The 16,020-nt window shown below is 39.9% G+C and overlaps 1 pseudogene; it reads right to left on the reverse strand.

The window, feature by feature from the left end:
• Positions 1 to 13,521: 13,521 nt before the first annotated feature.
• On the reverse strand, positions 13,522 to 15,093 carry LOC126696499 (cytochrome P450 704C1-like; annotated as a pseudogene).
• Positions 15,094 to 16,020: the final 927 nt, after the last annotated feature.

The raw sequence follows: 16,020 nt of genomic DNA on the forward strand, positions 1-16,020 counted from the left end.
CGCTAAGGCAATCTGGTGGTAGCCTTGGAAGGCGTCCAGGAAGCTCATTCTCGGGTGCCCGTACGTGGCATCCACTAGCTGATCAATCTTGGGCATCGGGAATGGGTCCTTGGGACACGCTCTGTTCAAATCGGTGAAGTCCACACAAACTCTCCATTTACCGCTCTTCTTCTTCACCACGACAGTGTTTGCTAGCCATCTCGGGAAGAATATTTCTTTTATGACCCCGGCTTCCTTCAGTCGCTGGACCTCCAGGTTTACTGCATCGACGTGTTCCTTTGATGCTCTTCTCGGCTTTTGCTTCTTCGGGAGAAATGATGGGTCCACGTTGAGTTTGTGAACAATGAACTCGGGGTCTACGCCGGGCACTTCATACGGGTTCCATGCGAAGACATCTATGTTCTTCAACAGGAACAACAACATCTCTACCCTTTCCCGGTCATTCATGCTTGTACCTATCTGGAAATATTTGTCACTATCTGGGAGAATTCTTACCTTCAGCACCTCCTCGGCAACGTCCGCCCCAGTTTCCCGGGGTTTCTGTAATTGCTATGCAGTCTCCTTCTCGGCGTGCTCAGCTTGACCGAGCTGTTCCTTTTCCCACCGGACCGCGGCTACGAGGCATTGCTTCGCCACCTGTTGATTCCCCCTTACCTCTACAACTCCATACTCAGTAGGAAATTTTACTTTCACGTGAAGGGTGGACGGAACAGCCCCCATGGCGTGAATCCACGGCCTCCCCAGGATTGCGGTGTAAGGTGCGAATGATCGGACTACTATGAATGTAACTATAACTTCCTTACCCTCCATGTCCACTGGGAGAGAGATTTGCCCCTCGGGAATCACAACTCTCCCGCCAAATGAGACCAATGGCGTGTCATACTTTGCCAAATCCTGGGCTTTTAACCCGAGCCCTTCGAAGAGGTCCGGGTACATGACGTCAGCCCCGCTACCTTGATCAATCATCACCCTCTTCACCAAGAATCCGCCTATCCGGGCTGTCACCACCAAAGCGTCGTCGTGAGGTTGGATCGTTCCTTCCAAATCATCTTCTCCGAACGAGATGTCTAGCCGTCCAACTTTCTTTTGCTTCTTGGATGATTCTCCCTCCGCGCAAGCTACTGTCATTACCCTTTTTGCCGCTGCTGCTCTTCTCGGTGCGGCATGAATGACGTTGATTACCCCCAGGGGTGGTGGAAGGGGGTTCCTTTTCTGTTGGGCGCCCTGCCCGGGCTCCCGGTCGGTTGAATCTGCAACAAACTCTTTCAGGTACCCTGCCTTCACTAACTGTTCGAGATGATCTTTCAATACCCTACACTGCTCGGTGGTGTGCCCCTTGTCTCTGTGATAGGTGCAGTATAAGTTTTGGTTCCTCCGAGATGGGTCGCCCCCCATTTTGTTCGGCCATCTGAAGAATGGCTCGTTCCTTATCCGTTCCAATATTTTGTGCACGGGCTCTTTAAACAACACATTAACCCCTTCGATCTGCACCTCTGGTTCCTGCATTCTGAAGTCCCTTTTTGGCTTTGGCGGCAAGATGCTTTGCCGAGATCTCCCCGTAAAAGGAGCTTTCCCCCTGCTTTGCAGCCGGTCATCCTCCAGGCGTTTGTACTCCTCTATGCGTCTCATCAGTTGCCTCATATCCTCCGGGGGTCTTCTTGTCAGCGACTCCCGCAATTCAGAATCTTCGGGGAGCCCTATCCTGAAGGTGCTAGCCGCAATTTTCTCGTTTCCTCCACCAATCTCGTTGTAGAGTTCCCAGTATCGGCTGGCATAACTCCGAAGGGTTTCCCCGACCCTCATTTTCATGGAAAGCAATGCGTCGACCGGTTGTTGCACTCGGCTGCATGTTACGAACCTGCTGCCGAATTCCTGAATCAGCTCGGCGAAGCTGTGTATAGAACCTTTTTGCAACCCATTGAACCATCTCAGTGCGGTAGAGCCGAGACTAGAGGGGAATACTTTACACATCAATGCATCGTTGTGCGCATGCAAAGACATCATGTGGATGTAATGACTGACATGCTCCATGGGGTCTGTCCTCCCCTCATAGGAATTGAATGGTGGACGCGTGAATCTGCTCGGCATGGGTGCCCGTTCAATCTCATCAGAGAATGGAGACCGGGCTGCCATCCGCAAGGCTCTGCTCATGGTGTCCATCGCGGCGTTGTGGTGCCGCCGCTCCTCTAGCGACTCTGACCCTTGGTTATCATATCCATGCGACCGGGAACGGTCCCGTCTACGACGCGTCTCCCGGGAGTGTCGATGTGACTCTTGAGAGCGTGATCGGTCTCGGTATTGTTGCGTAACAGATCGGCTGGAACCTTCCTCGCCACGGTTTCTCCTGGGTTGGGGGTTGTGGTTCCTTTCGTGGCGCCGACCCCTTGCTTCCAGCTCCAAGTCCATTACCAATCTGCGTAACCGCTCCAACTCCCAGTCTCTATCATCATATTGCCGATGTGCTGAGACGCTTGAAATTGTCCGGTGTGTCTGGGCCGATCCTTCTCCCAATCCGGACCTTTCCTCTCCTCTTGGATGCTCCCTATCCTCCAGCCGTTTCTGCCTTCTCTCCCTCCACGTCGATCCCCGAGAAGATCCTGCGGAATTGCTCGGAACGTGCCCCCCTGAACGCTCCTCAGACATCTCCCTTTCTTGAGTCTTAGTCAAACCACAGCTTCGTAGGAGAGCCCCACGGTGGGCGCCAATTGTAAGAACCAAGTGCAAGACTTCTGGACCTTAGGTCACTTGGGCTCACAATTTATTTGTAGTGGGCTTAAGTATTTCCTACAATGGGTCGTTCTCGGCAGAGAGACTCAAAGTAACACTCAGTTGATACCCCCTCCTTGACTGTTTTCTCTCAATTTTTCTGAACCCCTTCTTCTTCCAACTTTCTTCTATTTATAACTTAGGTTAGTGGGGAGATTATGATTACAGCCACCGTTAGTGCTACTGGAGGTCCAATATTATCTGATTAAAATGGGTGTTTAGGTGAAAGGGCGGTGCAGCATTTACGACCTTGGAACTTGGCTCCATCTTGACCGATTATGTTCGGCAACTCAGTTCCCTGGGAATATCACAATTTCCCGGGCACAGCTCGCATATTTGACTGGGAACGTTTGTCCAATCACCTCTCGGAATTCAATACCCTACGCTTGTTCGCACATGAAGGAAGCTCCAAGAAGGGCGCAGGACAACCGGACTTTTCTGCTGGACCTTTGCCCAAGGCTGGTATGGGCCTCGGCCCAGGGCCTGCGTGGGATTGGGCCCAGGGCCTGTATGGGACAGGGCCCAGGGCCTGTGTGGGCCTGGGATCTCGGTGCCGTACAGAAAAAAACAAAAATAGTCAAACTTCAGCTAACAAAATTAAATTTAAGCTGGACAGCACGTTTTCTGCACAGTTGCACACTGCACTGCACAGCAGTATAGGCTGCACAGTTGCACACTGCATAGGCTGCACAACCCAGTGGCTCACAATCATAGGACAACACGTTTTCTTACTTTATCAATTATTATAAATTATCATACCAATTAATAATTTGGTGTGTATCATATCAACTCATTTGTATTATAATGACACTAATTTATTGAACCATGTAATAATTTAATTTTTATTTGAAAAAGAAAGATTAAGTGGATTAACTATATTAAAATTAAAATTAACAAAATCTTATTTAAGGTCTACTATGTCACAAGTAAGGCTGGCTCGATAGGTGATGCAATTGACACAATCGGCTAAGGCCTCCAAATAAAAGAAGGCCCCCACTTGTAAAAAAAAAAATTATATATATAATATATTTATCTATATATTTTAATTAAAAAAAATTTAAGCACTTTTATTGATCAGTAAAATGCATTAAAAAGGCTCCATTGTATCCTAAAATGCAGAAGATTAAAAAGGGAGAAAACAAAAATAGTCAAACTTCAGTTAACAAAATTAAATTTAGGTTGGACAACACGTTTTCTGCATAATTGCACACTGTATAGCAGCATAGGCTGCACAGTTTCGCACTGCACAGCAGCACAGGCTACACAGTTGCACACTGCACACTGCACAGGCTACATAGGTTGCACAACCCAGTGGCCCACAGTCATAGGACAACACATTTTCTTACTTTATCAATTATTATAAATTATCATACCAATTAATAATTTGATGTGTATCATATCAACTCATTTGTATTATAGTGACACTAATTTATTGAACCATGTAATAAAAAAATTTTTATTTGAAAAAGAAAGATTAAGTGTATTAGCTATATTAAAATTAAAATTAACAAAATCTTGTTTAAGGTCTCCTATGTCACAAGAAAGATTAAGTGGATTAGCTATATTATCAATTGAAGAAAAATATTAGAGGAACTTAAATACAAAAATTTAATTAGCAATTTTGCATCTTAAAAGGCAAGAAAAATAGATTTTAAATAAAAAAAAATTCAATTTATATTATTTGATTAATATTTAAATATAAAAAGACCCCACTTAAAATTCTCGCCCAAGGCCCCAAAGTTGTTGAGTTGGCTTTGTCTGTACCTCTCATTTTCTTTTCTCATTTCATTGCCTTTACCCAAGCCTCAATTGAAACCAATCAAACCACACCATCACTTAGGAGCAAGTGTGGTCACAAGAGTAGACAAGTCAAAGACTCATTTGAGGAGCTTGTCTCACAAGCTTTACTTCATGTCAAAGATGTGGCCTTATGTGCGTAGGACATGCTGAAGTGAAAAAGAAAAGCTGGAGGAAAAGAAGAAATGAAACAGACTAAAGAAAAGGAAGCTATTCGACCACTTTGGTGAGGAGAAGTTTTATAATAAATTTACTATGTTGCCATGTTAAAAATCAAGCACCGCCTCTCTAGAAATTTTTAGTGTTTTTCTCTTAATCTCTTTCTCTCCAGAATTCTCTAAAGCTTCCCTACATAATTTAATCTCAACCACAAATTTACAAAATGTTTGGAAGGTTGGTAAAAGACATTATTTTACTGCATATAAAAGATGAAGCTGGAAGCTTCACGTCGGTTTCTTAACCGACCTACATCTAGTATATATAGATAGGATGATGCCAATGTCGTGTGGCTTGTGAAGTGAAGGACAGGTGAAGTGAAGTGTGTAAAAAGCACCATGTCTAAAAGTCAAAGTGTGTAGGTGTCTAGAAGTTGGGTTTGTCTTACCTCTAGTATTTTTTTTTTAACTAAAATTTCTTTTAATTTTAATGAGAAACTACCACGTCACCCACTAACTAAATAAAATGTGGAGATTAAAACCCACTACTACTTGTCATTGTATATTTAAACAAAATGACATGTCCAATTAAAAAAGTATCGGAAATAAGCCAAACCTTAGAAGTAAGGTGTCATGTGTGTGCAAGTGTATTTGGTGAGTGAGTGCATTAAATAAAAAGCTAGTGTGTGAATTGTAAGAAGCTATGTCGTGTGTGCACTGGTGTAATAGTTGTACTTGTAAAGTGTTGTAATTCCAAGAGTCCAGTTTTCAATAAAAGTTCTTTGTTCAGTGTTTAGTTCAACATGCCATTAAAGATGTAGACCTCCGTTTTAGAGATATGGACCTCAATTTTATGGTACTTGAGTTTCATAAACTCGAGTAACACATTACAAGGTTCCATGTGGCCTTTTTAATTAAAATAATCCAGGTCAACGGGTGCCATTGTGGCAGTTTTGTTATGGAACTCGAGTTTTTGAAACTTGAGTATCCTAAATTTGAGTTTTAAAAAGGTGGAAGATTACTAAATATTTTGCAAACAGTGGTAGGTTGCTAAATATTTTAACAAAAGATTGTATTTGGCCGTTTTGGCCTGCATCCTAACAAATCCTTGGAGGAAAAAGTGAGTAATTATGGACCACACCACTGAAACCATCGCCAGAGATGATAGTGACCAGAGACGAAGGAGAAGTGGCAATAATATTGTATATCACTTTTATACGGATTATTATTATTTTTCCACCGCTCATAATTTGCTACATCATTAATAATTTTGATAGTTAGGGGAGCTTAGAGATGAAGCCAAGCATGGATGGAGCTATGGTTGGACTTGGGAGGCAATGTCCCCTCCAATTTTTTTTTTTTAATTATAAATATTATTATATATAAGGTACTAATTTTAGCAATTTTGTTTTATAAAATTACACTTTTACCCCTTAAAAATATCATTGATTCTTTTAAGAGTATTGTTATAGTCACAAATTTTTCTACAACATTTTTACAAACTGTTAAGGTAGCAAATTCTTATTAGTTTGCATTTGGGCCCACTACTTACGTTATTTTTTTACTTACCAATAACCAATCATTACATCAATAATTTGTAAAAAAGTTTGTAGTTCTAGCATTTTCCTCATTTTAAAGACCTTAAATTTTTTTTTTTTTTTTGAAACCAAAAGCATACTTCATTGAATATTATGAAGAGTCAAAATTCAACGCTTCAAAGGCAGGCGGAAGGGATTCCTCCAACCAAACCAACTCATCCTCAAATATTTCTAGCGTAACGTGCTAACGCATGAGCCACTGTATTGGCTATTCGAGGAACACAACTCACAGTTAAGTTGCCTATCCCTGTTGTAATGCAATTAACATCTCCATACAGGTGTCCCAGCCGAGAGCATGTAGTATAAGTGTTTGTAATGGAGGTCATGATCACCTTATTGTCTCCCTCAACAATTAAATCCCTGAATCTCGCATCTACTGCAAATTCTAAAGCTTTTCGGCAAGCTAGTATTTCTACCTCCTCACTATCAATAACCGGTGGTCCTCTGGCTGAAATTGACGCCATAACTTCTCCACTGCCATTTCGGATTATTGCCCTAAATCAAGAAGCTTGTAGTTCCTGAAAGATAGCCTCATCAAAATTTAGTTTGAAGCAATTTCCAGGTGGTGGAACCCATCTCGGCCCTCTCTCAACTAGATTCGGTATAGCCAGCTGCTCTTGGGATGCTCTGAATTCGTCCAGAAAAATAGAGGCTTGTTTCACTAGTTGAGACGGATCTTGCAATGTGCCTCCATTTGTAGCCACATTCCGTTGCGTCCATATCATCCAAGCTTGCACTAGGAACAGTTCAACTTCCTCCACTGGCAATTTTCGTATCATATCTTCCACTAGTTGCCGAAAATCAGTTTGGACACTCACACTCTTTTGTAATCTCCTCGAACTCCCTGCCCACACATCCATTGCAACGCTGCATTCCCACAAGGCATGTAGTACAGATTCGTTTGCTCTCTTGCACAGCTCATGTGTGCTGTCTTCAACTATATGTCTTCGAGCTAAATTTTCAAGGGTTAGGAGGATGTTCTGACAAGCACGCCAGCCAAAGACTTTTATCTTATTTGGGATGTGGAGTTTCCATATTTTGCCCCAAACTGGACTGACCCCTGTACCTGTAGAGCACTCCCTTTGTGATTGTACTTCCTTCCAAATCTGTCTTGCAATATGATATCCAGATTTCACTGTGTACTTCCCCTCTTTGTTGTGTAGCCAAAACAGAATATCATCAGTATATCTTTTGCTCAACGGAATTCGAAGAATGGCCTCCGCATCATCTCAATGAAACTTTGTCTCGACCAAATGTCTATCCATGTCCGAGTTGTCCAGTCAATAAGCTCCACCACCCTCCACTCCCATTCATCTTCTTGGGGTGGATGAATCACCATGTTCATTGGATGATTAGGGATCCACTTATCTTTAGTAACCCGAATGGCCGAACCATCTCCAACTCTCCAGCAACATCTTTGCTTTAAAATCTCTTGGGCTGCCATTATACTCCTCCAAACAAAGGAATAATTTGGAGACTCCACCGCCTCTGAAAAGCTACATCTTGGGAAGTATTTTGCTTTGAAGCACCCATAAAGCAATGAATCCTTTGCCTGCATCATCCTCTTACAAAATTTATAGATCTAAAATTTAAAACAAAATATACAAGCCCAAAAAAATCAGTCCAACAACAAAAATTACCAATAGTTATAAAAAAAAAAAATTCAAGTCTAGTCAACCAATTTTACGTAAAACAAACAACTTGACTAGGCTTTTAAACAAACAATTTTATCTATTAATATTTTAAGGCAAGTTGTTATTAAACTCAGTATGGATTATAGAATAGATAGTGACAAAAGCCATTAGCATTCTAAGCCTACATTTGGATTGCACTTAAATTATTTCAGTGCTTGCGTTTGGCATTTTTTTGTGGGTCCAGTGCACTGTTCACGGGACTTGCAAGTACGGATTTCAACAAATCTAACTTTTAAACTGGGTCCCACGACACTATTCACACATTTAAAAATTATTTCGTTACAGTGTTTTCAGTTTTCAGCAATAAGCGGTATCCAAACAGACCCTAAATTCCAAATATGATGAAAGACAAAGATGAAGACAATCAACTTATGAACAATAATTGTGGGATTCAAGCCCTCAAGGCTACATTCAAGCTAACGGTGTAACTCGTGGACTACATGAAACTTGCGACATGCTTATCCGCCAAAGTTTGAATACCAATCATAATACTGTTAACAATACAGATATATTTCTCACAATGCACATTTCTTAGTATTATTAGGAATAATGATAAAAAAAGCTGAAGCTCATGGACAACCAATCATGGACCAACTTAAGTTTTTGAGTTAGGGGGTAGAGTATAAGTTAAAAAAAAAAAAAAAAAAAATCATAAATCCACTGCCCACAATCTAAATAATTTCTAAAACATTCATTTGTATAGTTATGGGAATTGTGCAAATTTTCTCAATTAACCTCAAAATACACATATTATCACTGTACAAAAATACATATGTCCTATAGTAATTGTGTAAACTTGCAAAATACATTTGCGCTACAGTAATTGTAGCACAAATGTATTTTTGCACAATGATACATAAGTTAATGTGAGTGCATTTTAAGGTTGATTGGACAAATTTGGCAATTGATACAAATGCTATTACATTGAAATCAATGTAAAATTATAGGGGAAGTTCTCAAAAGTTTTGAAAGAGGAGCCAAATATAAAATTGAAATATATATATATATATATATATATTCCTTAAGAGTGGGGGCCCCAGTCCCCCTTGGGTCCCACCTAATTCCGCCCCTGCAACCAATGGTAAGCACATTTTGTTTTGCACTACAACTATTCATAAGGATTATAAATTTTTTGAAAGAATTGCAACTTTTGATGATAATTATTATGAGGAAGATTTTATTGATGATTACTTGATTTAGATGATTTCTTTGACTACATGGATATTCCAGAGGAGAGAAAAGTTAGTCAAATGGATATTTCTGGGGAGAGAAAAGTTAAATTCATTCTGTGTAAGCTTGGCAGAAACGCTTTATGTTTGTGGGAATCAACATAATTTCATATAATTCAATGACGTCAAGATAGAATTTGGTCGTAACCAAGGATGAAAAAAAAAAAAATAAAAGCTTACAATTGACCCTTTTTTTTTTCTTTTTTCTTTTTTTGCCTTCGATTATGATGTGATATTGTTATACACAAGCCAAGCTGGCAGGCTTACTAATTGAAAAGTTCATACATTCTCAAAAAAAAAAAAAAATTTTGAAAAGTTCATACACGAGTAATTATATTGATCAATTTAACATTTGTTGATGCCCACTTTGGCAAAAAAGCCCAATAACAAGAAAAAACCCAACAATATAGGAGACAATAAGGGAGAAGAATTAGCAAAATGAGAAGAAAATCATTAAACCCGAATGGCAGGAATAATGGTTCACGGGTAAGATAGTCAAAAGGCCCCAAAGAAAGCAAGCGGACCTAAGGGAGCCCAAAGAAAAAAGTAGTAAACCCATGGGAATTATGAAAAATGAAAAGCAAGCAAAAATGGGCCAAAGGAGCCCAAAGGAAAGAATTAGTAATGGGGTTGGTAAAAAGGACAATAAACCCTGAAAGCAAAGAATATAATAATTAGGTCGGGGAAGCCTGAAAGATTTAGCAAAAACCCATGGGAATGAAGGATTAGAATGGGCCAAGGATGCCCAAAGGAATGAAGTGGGCCGAGGATGCCTAAAGGAATAAAACTGGCCAAGGAAGCCAAAAATAGTATAAGAACAAGCCCAATAGTAGTATTGGGCTACATAAATTGAGTAAAAGGGAAAGTGTGTGGTAGGCCCAAATGAGGCCCAGTGAGCACAAACCAAAATGCAACATGGCAAAGGCAATGAGGCGGCGTGGCAAAAGTGTCAACCGACCTGCAAAGAAGACAAGGGCTGGATTGAAGAAGGAAATGCCCATGCCCAAGCAAAACCCAGCCTAAGGAGAAAGCAAGATACAAAGAACGAAGACCGAGTAACTCATCCATGCCACAAGAGGTTAAGAATGAATGGCAAAATGGGCAACAAAGGCCAGACAAGCCCCTAGGCCATGGCAAATACATGAACAGCAGACAAGCCCTAGACTCACATGGAAGTGGAGCACGCACAAGGCTCAGGCACCACCCACTTGTACCCAGCCAATATAGGAGCGATGGGCCATGGGTCAAAGGTAAAAGAGAGTATGGCCTGGCGGTGGGGAGAAAGGGGAAGTCTATTCTAAGGTTCTCACTCTAGCTCTTTTGGGGAAAATGTCCTGCTGGGATGACATACCACCCAAAAGATGGAAAGATGAGCTAGAATTACTAGGTGCATGCCATAGGAGTTAGTAAGAGAGAATATCCAACCCTTATTCGGATGGGAATGCCACAGAGAGCAAGAAAACAAAACAACACTCTTTTGTCTGGGAATGGAATGTGGCATGGCCAACACAGGGAAATGGTGATGGTTGGGTAGCCGACAAACCAGTGGTTGGTCTAGGAAGGACACCCATACCCGGACAAAAGTAGTTGAGGAGTAAAACAGTAAAACCCATCATGGCAGGCATTGTAAAAGGGCCTTGGCTGTGCACAATAAGAAGGGGGAAAGGGCAAGCACAAGAGATAACAAAGAGAAATAAGTAAGAAAGAGTGAGAAAGAAAAGAAGCAAAAAGATAAGAAAGAAAAGAGGTAACATAGAAATCAAAAAGAAAAAAAATGGAGAGTGAAAGGAAAAACAAAGAGTGAGAAAACAAGAAGTGTAGTAAAGGAATGTACCAATAGGCTACTCCCTTCTCTCCCTCTCAATAGCCTACTCTCTAGTAAGAATTCAGAGATAAGCCATCTAGGCCCATTCTTTCAAAGTGAGCGATTTATGTGGCAGGATTTCTCCCATGAGATTGCCCACATTGAAGGGTGGTTCCCTTCCTGGACTTAAATCTCTTAAGAAACCAAGCACGACAGACTAACCATTCTTTCTTTTTCAAGCATTAATATTGTTTCCTTTTCTTTTATTGTTGTTATTAATCTATTTCTGCCGTACTCATATCACTATGTTATTTCCCCCTTTTACTAAGAGAATGGTTTAATCATTGTCTTTGGCTGACAGCAAGCATGTTCTTCTTTTATCATATTATACCCTCTTGCTATAACATTTTTGTGACAGGTTCTTCTGCCGTGGGCACATGACCAAGGTCCCAATAAAGAGGTCCTAGCTTGTGCACAAGCTGGCTTGGGATGAGTTTTAGTCAAGCCAGTCCTGACTCTCCTATCCCAGAACTGTTAGGCCATAACACGGCAGGAAGCAGTCTAGCCCAGAATTACAAAAAAGCCCACCACAACATTCAACATTGAGAAAAGATGGTCAACAATACAGAGTCAAGTTTTGAAGAAAATGATGTAGTTAAAACTTAAACCCCATCATGCCAGTTATCCCAAATTACTATAAAAATGTGCAGGAGAAAAAAAGGTCAAATGGTAGAAATTAATGGTTGTTAAATCAGTAGAAATGTATTTGTGGGGACCCGAGGACCGAGGAAGACTAAGAATGCTATGACTATTATTCATTCATTAGGTGAAAGCACCTTAAACTCGAGGAGTGGGTTTGCCAACGAAGAGAGTGCGAAGGAACGAAATATCTCCTAGAAGCCTGAGTGGAGAAAATGGCATTCAAAGAGAAGGTCAAGGTATTTGAAAGAAGTTTCCTGTGAAAGCCTACCTACTACCTCCGCATTAAATGACTGACAACAGCTATATCAGTTGCATTGATGAGGAAATGACACCTGAACAGTGGATTCACAGTTAAGCAGCCCCTACTACCACATTCAACAAGAGTTTAATAGGACAAGTGTCCTAAGGAGAACTTAGAAGGATGTAGATGGATAGTTAGGATGCAAGAAGCATAGGAGTATATAAAGGAAGAGAACTTTTAGATGAAGGGACTGGAAAAAAAAAGGAAGAAAATGAGATTAGAACAAGAACATTAAGGAGAAAGAGAAAAAGGAGAGTGTATATCCTTGTGTAAGAATTTATCCTCAGGCTGGCCTGAGAAAAACATTAATACTACTTGATTTTCGCTTCTAACTCATTCCTTTTTACTTGAATCTTCGAACTTGAACCCGGACTTGTTTTTCCCACTCTCTTTATAAATTCTATCTGTTTTGGCCTAATTTGGTGGTACAGGCCTCACTATTCTAAGTGGGTTTGGGCCCCAAACTTTTGAGTCCCTATAGTATTCTTTACAAATTTCAATTATTTACATTTTTTTTAATTTGGATCAACATGAAGCTTTTTTCAAACCAAAGAAAATATCTTGCATCAACAGGGCAACAATTCAAACCAGCAGCAAATAGCTGTTCACAATAACACCAGACTAACATTTCTCAACAACCATAAGAAAGCACTGAAAAGCCAAACTTTTCCAGTACCAATCACCTCTAAATCAATCCAAGCACCATGTTACACATTTCATGAACAACACAGACTTATTTATGTAAGTGCAAGTGCTTGTAATTTTGTTTCACCTATTAGAGTTTATGACAGTGTCCTAGAAGTTCCACAAAGATGGAGCCCTCCATCAATTTGAAGTGTGAACATTGTCTTGTAAGTTACATTTTTCTTATCATCAACTAGTTTAAACTAGAAGAAGCAGAGAAGAGCAATTGAGACTATTTTTATCTGCATGTAAGCAAAGTCATTCCCTATACAAATTTGTGGTCCAACCTGCATATATAAGCACAAGTAAAAAATATTAGAAATGATGCCACGTTTACATGTGGTAAGCACTCAACTAAATGATGATATAAACGTGAAATGCTACGAATTTGAATGGTAATTCAGGTTGAAAGGTTCCATTATTTAGCCATCTTTCTAGACGAAATTCCTCTACATCTTCTCCTCAAATATAAGGCATCCTGCCCATGGCATAAGCCATGTACTATACCCCATCACCCTTCTTCACTCTATGTCGGTCAAGAAGAATGTCATCCATTTTTGCACACCTCCCATCCATGAAGGGATCACATTACAATCTATCAAAAGTATTATCATCATGGCTCAGCAAAAAGAAAAGTATTATTATCATGAATAGCATCTTTAGAGTTGATGACCAAGTAGGGGAAAAAAGAAAAAGGAAAGGTGAATATAATAAGAAAGTAAATTAAATCTTATTAAAGAATCCATAATTAGTAATTACCTATTAATAAACATAGGAAAATGCTAAAGATACTAAGTATTAACCACCTTTTTCAGAATTATGTCCCTTAGATATTAATCATTTATTTTCTTTGGATTCCTTTTGCTTTCCACCAGAAAACTTGAAAGTATATCCTCTTTGTCATTCTGGAAATCATCAAGATTCAAGTAATAAAAAATCCAGACTATCAAAGCAAATGGCACATCCAGTTGTACCAAAGTCATTTAAAAGATAGATAGCATAAGAAATTACAAATAGTCAAATACATCCTAGGATTTCCCCAATTAGCCGTTATTGTCACAAATTTAAAACTTCGCAATCTTGTTGCATTTCTAGCAGTTTCCTCTTGGTACTAATTACTCCATGCACAAAATCATCAACGATTTTGATTTTCTTCTTAAGGGTAGCTTCAGGGCCAATGTTAAGAAACCTCTTCAACTTCCAGAATGGATCAACATAGCGCCAAAAAACCAAGGCATTTGAATCATCAAATGCCTTCATGAATGCAGTTCCCTACTTGCTTAACCCCTCCAAGCAATTCAATTCTACCCTAAACCCAACTTTGAAAACTGAATCCAAAGTGCATTGCATTAGTATTTCCTATAAAATCAAAAGAAAAAAGATCAATTTTTGTGTTCCACTTGAAAGGCTATTTTGTATGTTCGGAATGTTCCTTAAATCTTTTAAGGTACTTACTTGCATATCAAAAGCCAAACAATCATCTGATAAGTTGTGAACAACTCTAACTAGCTTAGTAGCGTTTCCTCTAAACACAGCAAAGCTATAATTTCTAAGCACTCTAGTAGAGAACTCAAAGCTCGCAAGCTTCCTCAGCTACCACCACTCGTCTCTGTCCACATTAAATATCCCTTGACCAAGAAGATCAACAGCAACATCCTTCTTATACTTACGGCCTCTACAATACTTATTGAATTTGGTTTTTAAGATATGCTTGATGTTTTGTGTGTCTACCGTGAATGTCTCATTTTAATTGAACCAAGGAGTCGAAAGGTTAGGTGTTTCTTTGCAGTTTTGGTATGGTAGTCATAAATTTTGCTGAAGTAGAAGAGCTGGTAGAAGATCGTGCCATGTACGGGCGGGTAGTTTGGGTTCTTGATTGATTTTCCGATGAAAACTTTGAGTACAAGAATAAAGATGCTTAGGAAGAGAAGGAATAGTGAGAAGGCTATGAAGGTCAAGATTATAAAGTTGTGATTTCCAATTAGCCTTTGTTGGCTTTAATTCTGTGCCATATTTGGTTGTAATTCAGTCAATCATTTTCTTGTATCTATGTTAGGTTAATTGTAGGGGATGAGTGTGAGAGATTGGTGAAGAATAAAACATGCAATGAAGATCAGTGCAGTTTCGCGACTAGCTCGCAAGAAGTTCGCGAGTAAAGAAACCCGTGAAAAGGCCACGTGTGAAGCACATGACTTGAAACTGAAGAGTCATGCCAACCTGTTATTTCGCGAGTATTACGTGAGAAAGGCCATCTCGTGAGGTACCCGAGAAACTCTCTATTTGGCAAAAATAAAAAGTGCTTTCCTAATTTCTTTACAGACACTATATATACCCTCATTACCCATGAAATTGTAAGGAGTCATTTTTAGAGAGAAAACCCTAGTAAAATACTTGAGAGTTAAAGATTGTCATACCTGCAATCATCTACACAAATTCTCTTAATTTTTCTCTACTCCTACCCCTCCATCTCCATATCCTTGAGAGGTTCTTAGCCCAAATACTTACCTCACCCATTATGAGTGTTGAGAGAAGTTTTGGTGCCTTTGGGAAGCATTGGAAGAAGCCATTGAGTGGCGGATGTAATCGGGCGGAATTGCAAGATCTGGAAAGCTAGTGAAGACAAGACTTTGAGAAGTCCGTTGGTAGCAGGAGTTTGGAGGGCTCAAGTACATTGGGTAGATTAGGCTTGAAGGGTCTTTTTGATATTCATGTACTCCAACTTATTCACTAGTGAATCGATTTCAGCTTGGAAGGCCACGGAGAGGTTTTTCGTCGAATACTTTGGTTTCCTCTTCGATAACACGTCTTGGTGTTACATTGTATTTGTATCTCTCTTCCCTAGTCTTTAAGCTTTACATTTATTACTTTTATTGTAGTTGCTTATGGCTTAGAGTAGTGTTATTGGTTTATTGCGTGTGCTTTACTCTTTTTCCGCACTTAGATAAATTAGAGTAAAAGTAATTAAGCCGTAATTTAAAATTGGGGGTTTAAACAAGTATTAGTGTTTTCACACTAATTAAGCTTTTGTTGAGGGGGAAATTGATGCCTCTATCTAAGATGTTGGGAAGCCAAGCTGAAACTCGACTATGGGCTCTTGAGATGGTATCCAAAGGCTTTCGGCGTGATGACAAAGCCTATCCAAGCAAGAAACAAAGGCTGTACTTAACAAAACAACAACATAAGCCCAATAAAAAACGCGTTACAATACTTAATTAGTACATTAGTGGTCCTGGTCTGATAGTTCAAGTGAAATAAAATCTCCAGCGGTAAGGGTAAAATTACACTTAGTC

Source organism: Quercus robur, chromosome 8 (assembly GCF_932294415.1).
Source record: "Quercus robur chromosome 8, dhQueRobu3.1, whole genome shotgun sequence".
Taxonomy (NCBI): Eukaryota; Viridiplantae; Streptophyta; class Magnoliopsida; order Fagales; family Fagaceae; genus Quercus; species Quercus robur.